This window comes from Papio anubis, chromosome 18, assembly GCF_008728515.1.
Source record: "Papio anubis isolate 15944 chromosome 18, Panubis1.0, whole genome shotgun sequence".
NCBI lineage: Eukaryota > Metazoa > Chordata > Mammalia > Primates > Cercopithecidae > Papio > Papio anubis.
Window position 1 is genome coordinate 53,429,605 of NC_044993.1, and position 18,256 is coordinate 53,447,860.

An 18,256-nucleotide genomic window follows, 5' to 3' on the forward strand; every position below is an offset into this window, starting at 1 on the left:
GAGTTGATGAAAAGGTTCTATAATTGATTGTGGCTATATGACTGAACATACTAAAAACCATTGAATTGTACTATCTATCTATCTCTCTATCTATCTATCTATCTATGTGAGACGGAGTCTCACCCTGTCACCCAGGCTGGAGGGCAGTGACGTGATCTCGGCTCACTGTAACCTCTGCCTCCCAGGTTCAAATAATTCTCCTGCCTCAGCCTCCCAAATAGCTGGGACTACAGACACGCACCACTGCAACCAGCTAATTTTTGTATTTTTTGTATTTTTTTATTTTTTTAGGGACGGGGTTTCACAGCATTGGCCAGGCTGTTCTCAGACTCCTGACCTCGTGATCTGCCCACCTCAGCCTCCCAAAGGGCTGGGATTACAGGCACGAGCCACTGTGCCCAGCCAGAATTGTACATTTTAAATGAGCAGATTGTAAGGTATGTGAATTATAGCTCAAGAAAGCCAAAGTTAAAGAAAAGAAAGTTGGATGTGGTGGTTCATATCTGTAATCCCAGCACTTTGGGAGGGCAAAGTGGGAGGATCGCTTGAGCCCAGGAGTTTGAGACTAGATTGGGCAACATAATGAGACCCTGTCTTTACAAAAAAATACAAAAAATTAGCTGGGTGTGGTGGTGTGCGCCTGTAGTCCCGGCTACTCAGGAGGTTGAGGTGGGAGGATCACTTGAGCCTAGGAGGTTCAAGTGAGCCCAGAAGTTGCAGTGAGCTGAAATTGCACAACACTCCAGCCTGGACAACACAGCAAGACCCTGTCTCCAACAAAAGAAAAAGGACATGTGTACATGCACGAAAACTTCCCTGAAAAATCCACAGGAACTGTACAGCACTTGAAATAAGCATTTGTACAGCTGGGGGAAACTTTTTAATTTTTTTGAGATGGAGTCTTGCTCTGTTGTCCAGGCTGGAGTGAGGTGGCATGATCTTGGCTCACTGCAACCTCTGCCTCCCAGGTTCAAGGGATTCTCCTGCCTCAGCCTCCCGAGTAGCTGGGACTACAGAAGCCCACCACCGTGCCCGGCTAATTTTTATATTTTTAGTAGAGGCGGGGTTTCACCATGTTGGCCAGGGTGATCTTGAACTCCTGACCTCAAGTGATCTGCCCGCCTTGGCCTCCCAAAGTGCTAGGATTACAGACATAAGCCACTGAGCCTGGCCAGCTTTTTAAAACTTTGTACATTTCTATACTGCTTTAACTTTTTTACAAAGCTGGATTGCTTCAGACACAAAATAGTAAATTAGTTTAAAATTTTTTTTTACATCAAACCAATAATTCCAATTTTTTTGACAGTGCTGTCCATCAGGTGCGCAGTCTTCTAGAGCCAAGGCTTTGGTCCTTTGGCTACTGAAGCAGGAAATATATTTATATCTTAACCCAGTACATGCTTGTAAAATTTCAAGAAATTGTGCTTAGCCTTACTTTGTATAATGCACTCTTGCCTTTTTTTTATTTTATTTTATTTTTAGAGACAGATCGCCCCAGCTGGAGTGCAGTGGTGTGATCACAGCTCACTGTAGCCTCCAACAGCTGGGTTCAGGCGATCCTCCCGCCTCAGCCTCCAGAGCAGTCCATGCCACCATGCCCGGCTAAAGATTTTTATTTTTGTACATACAGAGCCTCACTATGTTGGCCAGGCTGGTCTTGAACTTCCAGCCTCAAAAGATCCTCCCACCTTGCCCTCCCAAAGCACTGGGATTACCGGTGTGAGCCACTGCGCTTGGCCCACTCTTGCTATTTTCTATTCTACTTAAGTATTTTCTTTCTGTTGAATCTTTTTCCTTAACACACCACCCACACATTGATTTCTATATTCACAGTTTGAAAATCGACGTGAACTGCTGAGTTTATTTCTTATCCTCTGGGCAAGACACGTCACAGGCCTGGATCCAATGCCAGAGCCACCTGATCCTGCTTGTCACCAAAATCTTCCCTGAGCCCTGGGCTGGCTTCTCCACACTGTCAGCTGCTCCCAGCCCCAGCGCCTACTCTGCCCTGGTCAGCCCTTGGCCAGAATCCCTGCTGACCAACATGGTGTGGTGCCAGGAGCTGCCAGCAGGCCCAGCCTACTCAGCAGCCACTGGGGGCCAGGATGGTGCCAGGAGAAGGTCCAGAACCACAGCCCCAACCTGCAGACCTCCAGACAGTGTAGTTTGGTGGTTAAAAGCTCAGATCCAGGGCCAGGCGCAATGGCTCATGCCTGTAATTCCAGCACTTTGGAAGGCCAAGGTGGGCGGATCGCTTGAGCTCAGGAGTTCGAGACCAGCCTGGGCAACATGGCAAAACTCTGTCTCTACGAAAAAATACAAAAATTAGCCGGGTGTGGTGGTGTGTGCCTATAGTCCCAGCTACTCAGGAGGCTGAGGTGGGAGGATCACTTGAACTTGGGGAGGCAGAGGCTGCAGTAACTGAGATTGTGCCACTGCCTGGGCGATAGAACAAGACCTCATCTCAAATAAGCAAAAAACAATAAAAAAAGCATGCTCAGATTCAGGATCTGGGCTGCTAGCGAGTAAATTCTGGCTCCTTACCCAATTAATTCACCTAGCCGACTCCCTCATCTTACAGTGTGGGGAGCCCGGCCCTCGGCCATGTCCCACCACAGACCTGACGTTCTCCTCGGCCCTGGGAAACGAAGACAAGCAGCTGTGACCCTGCCTGGCACAGAGCCTTGTACACAGCAGGCACTTGATATGCACTCCAGAGCTAAGTGAGTGTCATCTGTTTTATGGCTTTTGAGTTGTCATAAATTTGCTCTTAAGGCAGCTGTGGCCAACTATCCCCCAATAGCTGTTCACTCTTTCTTTGTTAATAACAGAACCACCGGGTTTTGGCTAAGCATGTCACATGGCCCCTCAGGATACATTTCCCAGACTCCTTTGCAGATAGATGTAACCATGTGAACAAGTTTTCGCCAATGGGATATAAGAAGGACTGTGTGCAACTATAGGGAAGGGTTCTCAAAGGGAATGTGCCCCTTGGCTCGCCTTCCAACCTGCTGGCTGAAATGCATATGTGACTACCGGAGCTCAAGCAGCTACCTTAGACCATGAGGTGGATGGCCATGTGCTGAGGCCTGAAGAGCTATGAGACAAAGAGAATCTGGATCTCTTATACCATGGGACAGTATAACAATCCTGGACTCACAATCTTTATACTTTGATACCTAAACTTGTATAATCTACTGTAATTTTCTTTTTTCCTTTCTACTTGCTAATTTTATTTGGTAACAGTAGCTCCTCTCCCATATCATAAAAAAATCACATCTTCTTTTTTGTAAAGTTTTATTTTTTGAGAAAGGGTCTTGCTCTGCTGCCCACGCTGGAGTACAATGGTGCGATCATAGCTCATTGCAGCCTTGATCTCTGGGCTCAAGTGATCCTCCTACCTCAGCCTCCTGAGTAGCTGGGACTACAGGTGTGTGTCACTATGCCCACCTAATTTTTTTTTTTTTTGAGATGGAGTTTCGTTCTTGTTGCCCAGGCTGGAGTGCAATGGCACTATCTTGGCTCACTGCAACCTCTGCCTCCCGGATTCAAGTGATTCTCCTGCCTCAGCCTCCTGAGTAGCTGGGATTACAAGCATGTGCCACTACGCCCAGCTAATTTTTTGTATTTTTAGTAGAGACAGGGTTTCACCATGTTGGTCAGGCTGGTCTCGAATTCCTGGCTTCAGGTGATCCACTCGCCTCAGCCTCCCACAGTGCTGGGATTACAGGCGTGAGCCACTGCTCCCAGGTTTGCCCACCTAATTTTTTATCTTTGTAGAGACATGGTTTCACTATGTTGCCCAGGCTAGTCTCGAACTCCTGGCCTCAAGCAATCCTTCTGCCTTGGCCTCCTAAAGTGTTGGGATGACAGGCGTGAGCCACTGCACCTGACCTAAAGGTCGCATCCTTTATGACAAATGGGTGCCTGGGCAGGGTCAACCTGAGAAAACTGTGGCCTCAATCCAGAGGCCTAACTTGGCAGACACTCTTACATTTGCACATGAGGACTGGGTACCTGGAGGATGTTGGATTTCCCCAGACACGCAAGAAACCTTCCTTAGCCCCTAAGTCAGTTCCCAGAGGCCTGTTCTAACACCAGGCAAGGTACCCAGCCTCCTAGGGATCTCTATCTAACCTGGGGTTCCCTTGGCCCAAAGAAAGGATCTGCGCCTGTGATGAGAACAGGACTCCAGCTGAAAGACATCAGGATTCTCTTGAAAGTTTTCTTTCTCTACCTCACTCAGGCATCCACATCTTCTCCTCCCAGTCCTCATTTCTTTTCTTTTTTCTTTTTTTTTTTTTTCAAATTTTTTTGTTGGAACTCCTGCCCTCAAGTGATCCACCCTCCTCGGCCTCCCAGAGTGCTGGGGATTAAAGGAATGAGCCACTGCGTCCGGCCTCCAGTTCCTATTTCTATGGAAAGGTAGCTGAGTCTGGAAGACCAAGTTCAAGCCCCATCTCTGCCACTAACTGGCTATGTGACTTCACCTCTTGAGCCTCGGTGGGGATGCATAATTGTACTCACCCCGTGAACTCAACAGCTATTATTATCATCATTTTTATTATCGTAAATAAAGGGGACTGAGCCTTGGGTCCCAGCCAGACTTGTGACCCGGACGTCTGGCTCGTAGCAAAGCCAAGCTTCTTCAGGAATCCTCCGGGAATGGACTATTTCAGGCTCTGGCCACGGAAACCACTGTCTCACTGAGTCTCGATCTGGCAGTTATAGGGGCAGGAAACTACGCCTGCAATGCTCAGGTCAAGGCCTGTGGGTCAAGCCACAGTGGCCACTGGTCCCCCTGGGGCTCACCCTCACCCCAGGACCTACCTTCCTACTGTAGAAAGCGGGTGGAATCTTCCCACCGCCACTCCTGGGAACCAGCATCCCAAAGCCAACGCAGGGCCCCCCAAGCTGGCCAATGCACATGCTAGTGTATGCCCAGCACAACCCACACAGCCTTGACTACAACCACAATGGACACAGGTGACTGATCAGCCACCTGGAATCATGCACCAGCTTCTGTGTGAGGATCTACCTCTGCCCTACCCTCAAGTCATGTGTTTAGGAGTATGTCACAAGATCCAGGCCTAAACCAACCACTGGGGTGCCTGGCCACAGAGACTGGCTCAGAGGTGGTCATGTGATCAGAGTCAAACTATTCTAGCCCATTGCGGCAAACCTGGGGCTTTTTGCTTGAGTGACTGGAAGAGGTGATCAGCCTTTTCATGCTGAATGTGAACTTGAGACTGGGGCTGAGACCAACACGGAACAAAGCTGATGTGTGGTGGAGGGCAGAACCAGAGAAAGAGAAAAATGAAGTGATGATGTCACTTGAGACCTGGAATCCAGATGTTCCCGAAACCAAACTACCAAGCCCCGCGTAGATTTCTGAATCACATGATACAATAAACCCCGCCTTTTGGGGGGCAGTAGGGGAAAGGGCTATTTAGCTAGTTACAGGTAGGTTTTCTGTCACATGCAATATGAAAAGCCCCAAACCAGCCAGGCATGGTGGCTCACTCCTGTAATCTCAACACTTTGGAAGGCCAAGGCAGGCAGATCACCTGAGGTCGGGAGTTCGAGACCAGCCTGGCCAACATGGTGAAACCCCGTCTCTACTAAAAATACAAAAATTAGCAGGGCGTGGTGGCGCGTGCCTGTAATCCCAGCTCCTCGGGAAGCTGAGGTGGGAGAATTGTTTGAAGCTGGGAGGCAGAGTCTGCAGTGAGCCAAGATCGTGCCACTGTACTCCAGTCTGGGCAACAGAGTGAGACTGTGTCTAAACCCAGCCAGGCTTTGGGCCACTGTATATTATTTATATATAATTTAAAAAATACTTTAAACACCTTTTTCTTACTAGGGCCACTGTATATGATCATATAGGTGGGGTACTGCTCAACTCTAGTGAACAACCTTTGCAACTGTGCATGGGCGGCCCTACTTCCCACCCCTAGAGGCAACCACTTCCAACTATTCTCAGTGTTACCTTTATCTCTCTCTCTCTCTCTTATATATATATGTGTGTGTGTGTGTGTGTGTGTGTGTATATATATATATATATAAAACTAAATAATATGCTTCTCCGATTCTTTTTTTTTTTTTTTGGAAACAGGGTCTCACTCTGTCACCCAGGCTGGAGTCCAGTGGTGCAATCTTGGCTCACTGCAACCTCTGTTTCCCAGGCTCAAGTGATCCTCCCACATAAGCCGCCAGAGTAGCTGGGACCACAGGCACGCGTCACCATACCCAGCTAATTTTTGTATATTTTTGTTGAGATGGGATTTCATCATGTTGCCCAGCTGGTCTCAAACTCCTGGACTCAAGGGATCCACTCATCTTGGCCTCCCAAACTGCGGGGATTACAGGCATGAGCCACCGCACCCGGCCCTGATTATTTCTTAATTTATCTGTTTTGATTCTATCTTCTGATTTCCAGGTATGATAAATGAGACTTTAGCTCTACTTCCCCTTACTACTTCCCTTCCCCACCCTATCCCTACACTGGTAGGTCTTCTTCTGGTTCCTTTATTTATTTATTACAGACGGGGTCTTGCTCTGTTGCCTAGGCTGGTCTCGAGCCCCTGGTCTCAAGTGATCCTCCTGCCTCAACCTCCCAAAGTGTTGAGATTACAGGCTGAGTCACAGTGCCCAGCCGTCTGCTTCCTTTACATACCATGCCAAGAACACTGTCTTATTCCACAAACTAGAAGAAGCTGAGTTTCTCACAGTTTAGCACGAATTCAGAGAAGGGACGGTGTGGCTTTCGTGCTGTGAATGTGTGATAAGAAAGCAGAAGAGTGGCCGGGCGCAGAGGCTCACACCTGTAATCCCAACATTTTGGGAGGCCGAGGCGGGCAGATCACGAGATCAGCAGATTGAGACCATGCTGGCTAACATGGTGAAACCCCGTCTCTACTAAAAATACAAAAAATTAGCCAGGCGTAGCGGCGGGCGCCTGTAGTCCCAGCTACTTGAGAGGCTGAGGCAGGAGAATGGTGTGAACCTGGGAGGTGGAGCTTGCGGTGAGCCAAGATCGCGCCACTGCACTCCAGCCTGGCTAACAGAGCAAGATTCCGTCTCAAAAAAAAAAAAAAAAAAAAAAAAAAAAAAAAAGCAGAAGAGCTTCTTATCTGCTTATCAACCTCAAAAAGGCATAATTTCTATGGAAATAAGAAAGACAAATAATGCATGTGAAAGACTGACTGCACACCAGGTGCTACACTGGACTCTCCTTTAATAATGACAGGAGCTGCTAGGTCCAGAAGTGACAGTCTATCCCTGAAAAGGCAACCTTAAGGGAGCGGAACTGCACAGCGCTAGGCTGTTGAGGGCTGCACCTGGCTTGTTCTGAAGATATTTTAAACCCTAGTTAGAGTCCCCAGTTTCCTTCAAACAAGAAACAAAAACCAAAGCCCAATACAGTGGCTAACAGCTTGTGCTCTACAGCCGCATGGCCAGGGTTTGAATCCTGGGTCCCACCATTAGGAGCTGGGACCCTGTTCTAGACAACAGACTTGTCAGGCAGGCTGTGACATCCTAAGGTCTGCACTGCTGTCTCCATCCCTCCCCCCATACCTTGTATTGCCTTCAGTGCACAGGTGCTCAACATGAACTCAAATACCTTTCTGTTTAGTGTTTCTTTTGTTTTGAGACGGAGTCTCGCTCTGTTATCCAGGCTGGAGTGCAGTGGTGCGATCTCGGCTCACTGCAACCTCTGCCTCCCGGGTTCAAGTGATTCTCCTGCCTCAGCCTCCTGAGTAGCTGGGATTACAGCCACCCGCCACCACGCCTGGCTAATTTTTGTATTTTTAGTAGAGACGGGGTTTCACCATGTTGGTCAGGCTGGTCTTGAACTCCTGACCTCAAGTGATCCGCCTGCCTCAGCATCCCAAAGTGCTGGGATTACAGGCATGAGCCACTGCACCTGGCTGCTCAGTGTTTATTTACTGGGGTGCAGCGTTAGGAGTGATTAAGTCAAGCATCATGCTAAGAGTTCACATCAGTGTCTTATTAATGTCTGCACCCCTAGCATATAGTGGGTGCTCATAAACATTTATTTAAACTATTGAGAGAAATAGTACACTTCACATCAGAATGAAAGAACCAATTTACAGAATCAAGCCCATCCATCCCTTCCTCCCTGCCATCTCAGCTTCCCAAGTTTCCAAGTCTAAGAATCAATCTCCAGGCACCACCAAATTCTCCTCACCTCCTTGCTCTTGTATCTATCTGCAGGTGCCTCTGAGGCAGGAGAATAGGGTCTGGAGGCAGGGAACCTGAGGCTGATTCAGGCTGACCTCCTAAAACTAAATCAAAAGGAAAATCCCAATTTTCCACGCCCAAGTAACAAAAGGAACAGAGGCTGCTCCCTTTGCAACCCCCAAATTTTCTGCGTGGCAGATGAAAATCTGAAATTATCTCTGATTGGTCCCTTCCCACAACCAATCAGGCTGGTGCTGGCCAAGTCTTCATTTGTATAGGAGTCTTCATTTGTAACTTCACTTCAGCCTCTGATTGGTGGCTCTCCACAACCTATCAGACTGATCCCAGGCCACTACTTCATTTACATAGGGTATACATCAAGTAACCAACGGGAAACCTCTAGAGGGTGTTTAAACCCCAGGCAGTTCTGTAAGCCACCTGCTCGAGCCCACTCCCACCCTGTGAAGTGTACTTTTGTTTTCCGTAAATATTTGCTTTCATTGCTTTATTGTTTCCTTCCTTTGTTCGTGTGTTTTGTCCAATTGTTTGCTTAAAACGCCAAGAACATGGACACCCTCCACCAGTAACACCTCTGCCTGGAATCCCTTTCCCACTCACTAGCAAAACCCTTTAATCTCTTCAAGACGCAGCTCAAATTTTGGCCTCCTCCAGAGAGCCTTTCTTGTTTGTCTCTTTTGGGTTTGTTGTATTATTGTTGTTGTTGTTGTTGTAGTTGTTGTCGTCGTTGAGAGAAAGAGAGTCTGGCTCTGTTGGCCAGGCTGCAGTGCAGTGGTGCAATCATAGCTCATTGCAGCCTCCAACTCCTGGGCTCAAGTGATCCTCCCACCTCAGCCTCCAGAGTACCTGGGACTACAGGTGCATACCACCCACATCTGGCTAAGTATGTTATTTTATTTTTGTAGAGATGAGCATCTCCCTACATTGCCCAGGCTGGTCTCTGGTCTCTTTTTTTTTTTTTTTTTTTTTGAGACAGGGTCTCACTCTGTCACCCAGGCTGGAGTGCAGTGGTGCAATCATGGCTCACTGCAGCCTCAGTCTCCCAAGCTCAAGTGATCCTCTTGCCTCTGAACTCCTGGCCCCAAGCGATCCTCCTGCCTTGACCTCCCAAAGTTGATTACATGCATGAGCTACTGCACCTGGCCTCCAGAAAGCCTTCCTTGGATAGTTGCCTCCTCTGTAAACAGGGGTCAGCTAAACAGTACCCCTGCAGCGGTTGCTCTGAGGATACAATGAGATTAGGCACATGGTGTCTGGGATAGACTTGACTCTCAAAAGTACTAGCTGCTGTTATGCCCCAATAATCCCCCAGTCTCCGGCTCCCTAAATCACTTCGCTCCCTACAAGCCCTCCATAAGCAAATTTCATTATACCCTGAGGCCAAACTGTCTATGTGGCAGGCAGAAAAACGGTCCCCCTAAGATGTCTACATCCTAATCCCTGGAACCTGTGAATACGTTACCTTATATGGCCAAAGGGACTTCGCAGATGTGATTAAGGATCTTAAGATGGGAGACAGTCGTGGATTATCCTGTGAGCCCAGTGTCATCACAAGGATCCTTATAAAAAGGAGGTAGAGAAGGCCAGGCGTGGTGGCTCACGCCTGTAATGCCAGCACTTTGAGAGGGCGAGGCAAGCGGATCACCAGGTCAGGAGATCGAAACCATCCTGGTTAACATGGTGAAACCCCGTCTCTACTAAGAATACAAAAAAATTAGCCAGGTGTGGCAGCGTGCGCCTGTGGTCCCAGAACTCAGGAGGCTGAGGCAGGAGAAGGGCGTGAACCCGGGAGGCAGAGCTTGCAGTGAGCCGAGATCACTCCACTGTACTCCAGTCTGGGTGACAGAGCAAGACTCCGTCTCCAAAAAAGAAAAAGGAGGTAGAAGGGTCAGAGTTAGGAGGAAGAGATGTGACCAAAGACAGAAAGGTGTGAAGTTGCCACACTGCTGGCTTCAAAGATGGAGAGAGGGGCCAGGAGCCCAAGGAATGAGGACAGCTCCTAGAATCTGGACAAGACAAAGAAACCAATTTTCTCCTGGGGCCTCCAGAAGGAACACAACAATGCTGACTCCTAGATTTCAGAACTTCTGATCTCCAGGAACTATAAGATAATAAATTTGATGTTTTAAAGCCACTAAGTAATTGCAGCAATTTGTTACAGCAGCAATCGGAAACAAAGTCCTGAACAGTGGCTCTCAACCTTGGGCAATTTTGCTCCCTCAAGGGACATTTGGCAACGTCTAGAGACATTTTTGGTTGTTGCAACTCTAGGGGTGCAACTAGCATCTAGTGGATAGAGGCCAGGGATGCTGCTAAACATCCTAAAATAAATAGAACAGTACCCTACAATGAAGAAGATCTGGCCCCATGTCAGTGCTGAGGCTGAGAAACCCAGCTCTAGAATGAATCTGGTGGAATTTCTTTCTTTTGTTTTTTGAGATGGAGTCTCACTCTATCGCCCAGGTTGGAGCGCAGTGGCTAAATCTTGGCTCACTGCAACCTCCACCTCCCGGGTTCAAGTGATTCTTGTGCCTCAGCCTCCTGAGTAGCTGGGATTACAGGTGTATGCCGGCTGATCTTGAACTCCTGACCTCAGGTGATCCGCCCATCTCAGCCTCCCAAAGTGCTGGGATTACAGGCGTAAGCCACCATGCCTGGGCTCTTTTTTTTCTTTTTTAAGAGACTGGGTGGGTGTCTTGCTCTCTCGTCCAGGCTGGAGTGCATTGGCATAATCATAGCTCACTGCATCCTCGAATTCCTGGGCTCAAGGGATCCTCCCGCCTCAGCCTCCCGAGTAGCTGGGACTACGGGCATGTGCCACCATGCCTGACTTATTTTAAAAATTTTTTTGTAGAGATGGTGTCTTGCCGCTCCTGAGCTCAAGTGATCTTCTAGCCTCAGCCTCCCAAAGTGTTGGAATTACAGGCGTGAGCCACTGTGTCCGGCCTCTGGTATAATTTTAAGGAGCCCTCCCCAACCCTCTCTTCCCCTTTTCCCTTTAAAAACAAATCTCCCCACATACCATAAAGAGACAGACAAGGTCGGGTGCGGTAGCTCACGCCTGTAATCCCAGCACTTCGGGAGGCCGAGACGGGTGGATCATGAGGTCAGGAGTTTGAGATCTGACCAACATGGTGAAAACCCCACCTCTACTAAAAATACAAAAACTAGCTGGGTGTGGTGGTGTGCACCTGTAATCCCAGCTACTTAGGAGGCCAAGGCAGAAGAATCACTTGGACCTGGGAGGCGGAGGTTGCAGTGAGCCAAAATCGTGCCACTGTACTCCAGCCTGGGTGACAGAGCAAGACTCTGTCTCAAAAAAAGAAAAAAAAAAAGAGACAGAGAAATCAACTTAACCGACGTAAACAGCAACCTGCTGCAGAAGCCAGAGATACGTCATCATTTGCTCTGCTAAAGGCTCGTAAAAATATCATTGCAGTACACTGTGTTTTCTGCATATAAAACTGTCATCATGCAAGGGCTATTTTATTGTTTCAGGAATCTGAAAACTGCATTTCGGAATATGAAACACAAAATATCATAATTATAGCTTTGATTAGCAAAATGCACAAGGGAGCTTGAATTGTAATGTTTAACCACTTGCTGGGCACCCTCTGCGTGTCCACGGTACACTCTGTACTCCTGGTGGGTGAGCTCAGGGACACAGCACGTCTCACTTCTCACATGGACTCTGTGTGCCCAGCCCTCTCGGTGGCCAGACCACGTGAGTGTCTTGAACAAAAGGGACCGTGTCTTGTTCCTCTGCAGCTCCCAGCCCAAAGCACAATGCCTGGTACACACCATAAATGCACAAGTGCGTGCTGCATGAATGAACGAGTAAGTGAAGAAAAGCTGGCAGTTTCCTGCTGATATAATGGAGAAACAGAAGGACTTTTGTGTTGTGGCTGGGCACGGTGGTTGACCCCTGTAATCCCAGCACTTTGGGAGGCCGAGGCAGGTAGATCGCTTGAGGCGAGGAGTTCGAGACCAGCCTGAGCAACATGGCGAAACCCCATCTCTACCAAAAGTTAAAAAATTAGCCAGGCGTGGTGGCGCACGACCTGTATAGTCCCAGCTACTTGGGAGGCTGAAGCTCGAGAATCACTTGAACCAAGGAGGCAGAGGTTGCAGTGAGCCAAGACTGTGTCACTGCACTCTAGCCTGGGCAGCAGGGCAAGACTCTATCCCCCTGCCCCCAGACCTCCGCAAAAAACCAAAAAAACAAAAAAACAAAAAAACTACTGTGTTGTAACCACATAGGGGTTACTTAGTCCAATGACATGGCTGAGGCTGTAGTGGGAAAGACTGGCTCATGGAGGATCTGAAAAGCACCAAAACCAGATCTAGCCAAACAAGGCCTTTGGGATGAATTCAGTTCCTGGCCCTGTCACAATCAGCTGAGGAATGCTGGGGAAATTACTTAACCTCTCTGAACCTCAGCTTCTTCATCTGTAAAATTCATTCACCCAACAGAGCAGAGCAAAGTGAGCAAGGTGGAGAAGAAGTGAGAGAGGGGACCTGAAAACCACAGTGGCACAGAGAGCTGGCTTTCCTCCAGGTATCCTTTCTCCCCTGCCAGGCCAGGGACTACGTTTCCCAGCATCCCTTGCAGCTAGGTAAGGTCATGTGACTGCATTCTGGCCAGTGAAAAAGAGCACAAATAACTCGTACTATGTCTCAGCCCATCCAGCAACCCATTTTCCATACCCTGGTTGGCTTCCTCTCCACTGCAATCCTGCCCAAAACAGATAGGTAGCATTTCAGTATCACTTACAAAGCACTTGCTACATAACTCCTCTCAGCTCCCTAGAAGGCATGTGCTCCTTCCTCCTTGGGCTCTGAACATGCTATGCCTTCTGTCTGGTACACACCCCAGCCTGTCCTCCCTATCCATCCCCTGGCCAACTTGTCTGCTCATCCCTCAGGTCTCAGCTTAGATGCCATCTCCTCCAGGAAGCCTCCCCTGAACCCCAGGAGGTAGTTGCTCTTAGCTTCACTCTACAGATGAGAAAACTAAGGAACAGAGAGGTTATGTGAATTACCGCAAATCACATGACTAGAGTTGGGTTTGAAGCTGGTGTGAGCTGAATCCAGGGCTTTCAACGCAGTCATCACTTCCTTAACCAGCGCTTCTAAAAGTATGGGACCAGCTGCCGCAGCAGCCACTGCAGCAGCCTCACCTGGCAACTTGCTGGAAATGCAAATTCTCAAGCCTCACTACAGACCTACTAAATTAAACTCTGGGGATGGGTCCAGCAATCAAAGTGTAAGCAAGTCCTCCTGGGGATGCTGGTATGCACTGAAGTTACAGGAACACTGGCCTAGGGCAATTTTCTTCAGTTTAGCCACCTACTTCCGGGTGCTTCCTCTGGCTTGCTAGTCCTTGCTAGATCTCGAAAGCTTCACAGCTGGAGAACAGAACGCCATCCACCCTCTGACTCTGCAGCCATTTGAAACGTTTCTCTTGGAGTCCCACAGCCCTGGGACTTTAGGGGTTGTGGGGGGGACTGTTATCTTCTGCTTTATCATCAGCATGTTAGTGACTCATTCCTTCCTGTGTGTGAAGCCTTCTTACATTTGGGCACGGCTCATGCCTGTGATCCTAACACTTTGGGAGGCCGAGGCAGAAGAATTGCTTGAGCCCAGAGTTCAAGCCCAGCTTGGGCAACAGAGTGAGACCCCATCTCTACACTAAAATTAAAAGTTAGCCAGGCATGGTGGTAGCTCATGTCTGTAGTCCCAGCTACTTGGGAGGCTGAGGCAGGAGGATCACTTGAGCCGAGGAATTCCAGGCTGCAGTGAGCTGTGACCGTGCCACTGCACCCCAGCCTGTGTGACAGAGCAAGACCCTGTCTCAAAACAACAACAAAAAAGAAGCCTCCTTGCTTGTGCTCATCAGCCTTGGCTGCAAGCATTTAATCCAGCAACACTTTAAGGCCCAGGCCGCCTTCATCCCAGGTGTAGACAAAGTCATCACTCTAACCACCTTCTAGGAGCCTTCTCAGTTCATTGGGGTAATGACCTGCAGCTTTTAGGTCAGCAGACCCAATCTTCCTCAACAAAAAACACTGTGATTCTTTTAAATTAGTTCAACCAGCTGCTATTACTTTGGCTATAGCCCTGATCATTCAGTTGTTCTGCTTCAGGTGTAAGAACTGGACCAGAAATAGTGAATCCTGGAGAATGAGCTTGAACAAGTCCAAGCTTCTGCTGTTCACCCTTGACTTTCTTTGCACAGCTCCCAGAGTCCTGGCAACCAGACACCAACCCCGCCAAAGACGGAACGAGACTGCTTTGGGGACTCTCCCACACAAGATAACAACCCTAAAGACACCCTTCCCGGGCTTCCCGGGTGGGCGTGGTGGCTCACGCCTGTAATCCCAGCACTAGAAAGAGGCGGGTGGATCACGTGAGGTCAGGAGTTTGAGACCAGCCTGGCCAACACAGTGAAATCCCGTCTCTACTAAAAATACAAAAATCAGCTGGGCATGGTGGCATGCACCTGTAGTCCCAGCTCAGACTCAGGAGGCTGAGGCAGGAGAATCACCTGAACCTGGGAGGCAGAGGTTGTAGTGAGCTGAGATCGCACTACTGCACTCCAGCCTGGGTGACAAAGCAAGATTCCATCTCAAAAACAAAAACCAAAAAATGCTCCTTCTGGCTTGAGGCTCTGCCCTCCTCTAGGCCTTCAAAGTCCCCTTGACTTGTCCAACAAATGAGGAAAGAATGAGAGGTTTTTAGGGTCGAGGCTTGAAATGGACACACGTTTCATCAGCGAAAACTCAGCCTTGTGGCCCTACTGAATGGTCAGGGAGCCTGGGAAAATTCATCCAGGGAGCGCCCCAGGAGGATGAGAACACGGATACTGGTGACCCATAGCTTTCTCTGCCACATAATACAATAAAATGTTTTAAAAGCAAATCAGCAATTTTTTTTTTTAAATTTTAAATAGAGACCGGGTTTCACCCTGTCAGCCAGGCTGGTCTTGAACTTCTGGGCTCAAGCAATCCTCCGGCCTCGGCCTCCCAGAGTGGCTGGGATTACAGGCAGGAGCCACTGCACCCAGCCAGTGATATCCTTAATCAGCCAAAAAGTACTGTACAGTTATAAAAAGCACAAGAAAAAAAAATGGTGGATTTTTTTTTTTTTTTTTGAGACGGAGTCTTGCTCTGTCGCCCAGGCTGGAATGCAGTGGCCGGATCTCAGCCCACTGCAAGCTCCGCCTCCCGGGTTTACGCCATTCTCCTGCCTCAGCCTCCCGAGTAGCTGGGACTACAGGCGCCTGCCACCTTGCCCGGCTAGTTTTTTGTATTTTTTAGTAGAGACGGGGTTTCACCAGGTTAGCCAGGATGGTCTCGATCTCCTGACCTCATGATCCGCCCGTCTCGGCCTCCCAAAGTGCTGGGATTACAGGCTTGAGCCACCACGCCGGATCTTTCTTATTTTATTTTTTGAGACAGAGTCTCGCTTTGCTGCCCAGGCTGGAGTACAGTGGTGCCATCTCAGCTCACTGCAACCTATGCCTCCTGGGTTCAAACGATTCTCGATTCTCCTGCCTCAGCCTCCCGAGTAGCTGGGATTACAGGCTAATGCCTACACGCCCAGCTAATTTTTGTATTTTTAATAGAAATGGTGGCTCCCTATGTTGGCCAGGCTGGTCTCAAACTCCTGACCTCAAGTGATCCACCCGCCTCAGTCTCCCAAAGTACTGAGATTACAGGCCTGAGCCACCGCGCCCCTCGCCCAAAAAAACCGGTAGCTCTTAAAATGTACACCAGTATGTGTAAACTGTGATCATCTCAGTTCTGACTTCTGGCCTCCCCATTCCCTGCAGAGGGTAAGAACTTCGGACCGAACCCACTTCTTTGAGAAACGGGGCTGAGAGGAGGGCAGACGCCAATCCCAGCCATGTTACACTGAAATTCATGTCGTTGAGAGGTTTTACTGCATTTGTTGAATTAATAGCTGAACAAAGGAATGAACATCGGGTGCTGTGGAGGCCACAGAGAAGGAAGACACCTGCATACGCCATCTCTGAACTCTACCTTCCTTCCACCTGCCTCTTCCCAGCTCAGCTTAAACATCACCCTCTCCCCTTTACACACACAGTGGGCATTCTCAGCTCCCACCTGTTTGCTTTGTATTCCCATTTACTCCATCTCGCTTTTTAGAATCTGTTTATGTGACTGGTTTCCTCTGAGGGAGCTTCTGTGGGCCTGGGGATCACTCTGACCCTGGGTTTCCTCCTCGGTAAAAACATTAGGATAGACTAAGTGACTCAATTCCCTGCGACTTCACAGCCTGTCCAGGGCCCTCGGCCATCAGATGTCTCCCGGGGCCACAGACTATCACACTGTGTGCCAGACACTGTTTCAAGCACCTGACATATACATACTCATCTACTTTTTCCAAGGACACCAAGTGGTAGATACTAATACTGTACCCATTTTACCGATGAGAAAACCGAGGGCCAGAGAGCACAAATGAGCTAGAATTTCAACCCAGGACTCCAGCCCTAGTGTTTCCTGCTTTCCTGGCTGAAGAAGCGCCCACCACCGAGGTCCCAGAGGTCGGGCTCCCTAGGACCGTTCCTCTGGGCAGATCTCACTTCCCCATGCGGCCCATCTGTCAACACTCAGGGAGCAGCTGGGCTGTTTCCCCGAAATCCCCCAGGCCGGGGGATCTAGGATCTAGGCCGGGGCTTACCCAGGAGGCCCCCACCCCTGCGCGGCCACCGGCTTATAAATGCCCAGCCCCTTGGCGCACAAGTCAGCGGCGCCTGCCAACAAGCGAACTCCCGCAGCCAACAATGCTGCAAGGGCGCGTCTACACAGTCCTGGAGGTTCCGGGAATTCGGGCTGACGCAGGCCTCTAGGTCAGGGGAAAGGGTGGGGGATGTGGCTCTGAGCCCTGCAGGGGACAGGAAGGCAGCGATACGCCCACCCTCCTAGGGGCCCCGAGGGCGTCTCGGGCAGAGGCCCCCAAACTATCTGTCACTTGCAGCCAGATCACCGCCCATTGCTTGCCAATTGCTTTCCATATCCACATCGCCGTTAATCCGCACAACTTCCCCATTTCACCAAAGCAAGCACTGAGCCCCAGAGAGTTTAACAACCAGAGGAGAAGCGCCCCTACACTCTCCTTCCTTGCCTTCTCCGGCCTCATTCCCAAGCCCAGACCCAGCACGCTCCAGACGCCTGCAGCGCCCGCTCCCAGCCCCCCACAGCCTTGGCGGCCGCCGTCCACACCTACCTCCCTCGGGCAGACAGGCGCGGCAGCCGCTGCTCACGGCCGCAAGGATCCAGAGGAGTTGGCAGAGGCTCGCGGCCCGGAGCTCCAGGGTGCAGGGCGGGCGGGCCCCCCGAGAGTGCCGGGGAGCGGAGAGCGGGGCGCGCTGGCTGGCGCTCCGGGCACGCAGCTGGGGCCACGCGGGGCAGATGGACCGATCCCGGGGCTCGGGGCCGCCGGAGTGATCCCAGGAAGGGCACGGGGGCCGCTAGGACGATCCCGGGATGAGAGAGGCGCGTGCCAGGGACTCGCGTGCAGGCTACAGCGAGCGGGACTCGGGTGGCTGCAGGGCCGGGAGTGCGGGCGCTCGATCCGGGCAGGAGGGGAGCTGGCTGGAGCTAGGGCTGGGCTAGGTTGAGCAGAAGCAGGCGGGCAGGGGCGGGGCTGGCCTGGCGGGCGCACGGCGTGGCGCTCACGTGGCCGCCCCCAGGTGGCCGTCACAGCGTCTGCAGCAGCCGAGCGGGCCTCCTGGCTCCGGCGCTGGCTCCTAGCCCCAGGTGCAATGGTTAGCGCTAAGTCCTGACTCCCCCTGCTGAGTACACAGTGTCTGGTTCTCCTGCTCAAGGCTGGCCTAGCATCCGGCAGCGAGGGAGCAATTCAAGGGAGTGACCAACTTCCGTCCTCTCCCGCCTCTCTCGCCAGCTCCTCGCTTAGTTCCTGTATTCCTGTCCTTTCCAAAATCACTAGTGATCCAAGCCCATCGCTTGTTTGTATACATCTCTGTACATAACCTTAAAATATGTTT

General features: G+C 50.2%; 1 protein-coding gene across 1 annotated transcript in view; it reads right to left on the bottom strand.

Moving 5' to 3' along the window:
• The window catches only part of EEF2K (eukaryotic elongation factor 2 kinase), an 85,524-nt gene extending 67,501 nt beyond the window's left edge, over positions 1-18,023 (bottom strand). The window contains exon 1 of the mRNA XM_003916653.4: positions 17,476-18,023. The gene's annotated coding sequence lies outside the window, so the exon portion shown is untranslated. The remainder of the gene's footprint in view (positions 1-17,475) is intronic.
• Positions 18,024-18,256: the final 233 nt, after the last annotated feature.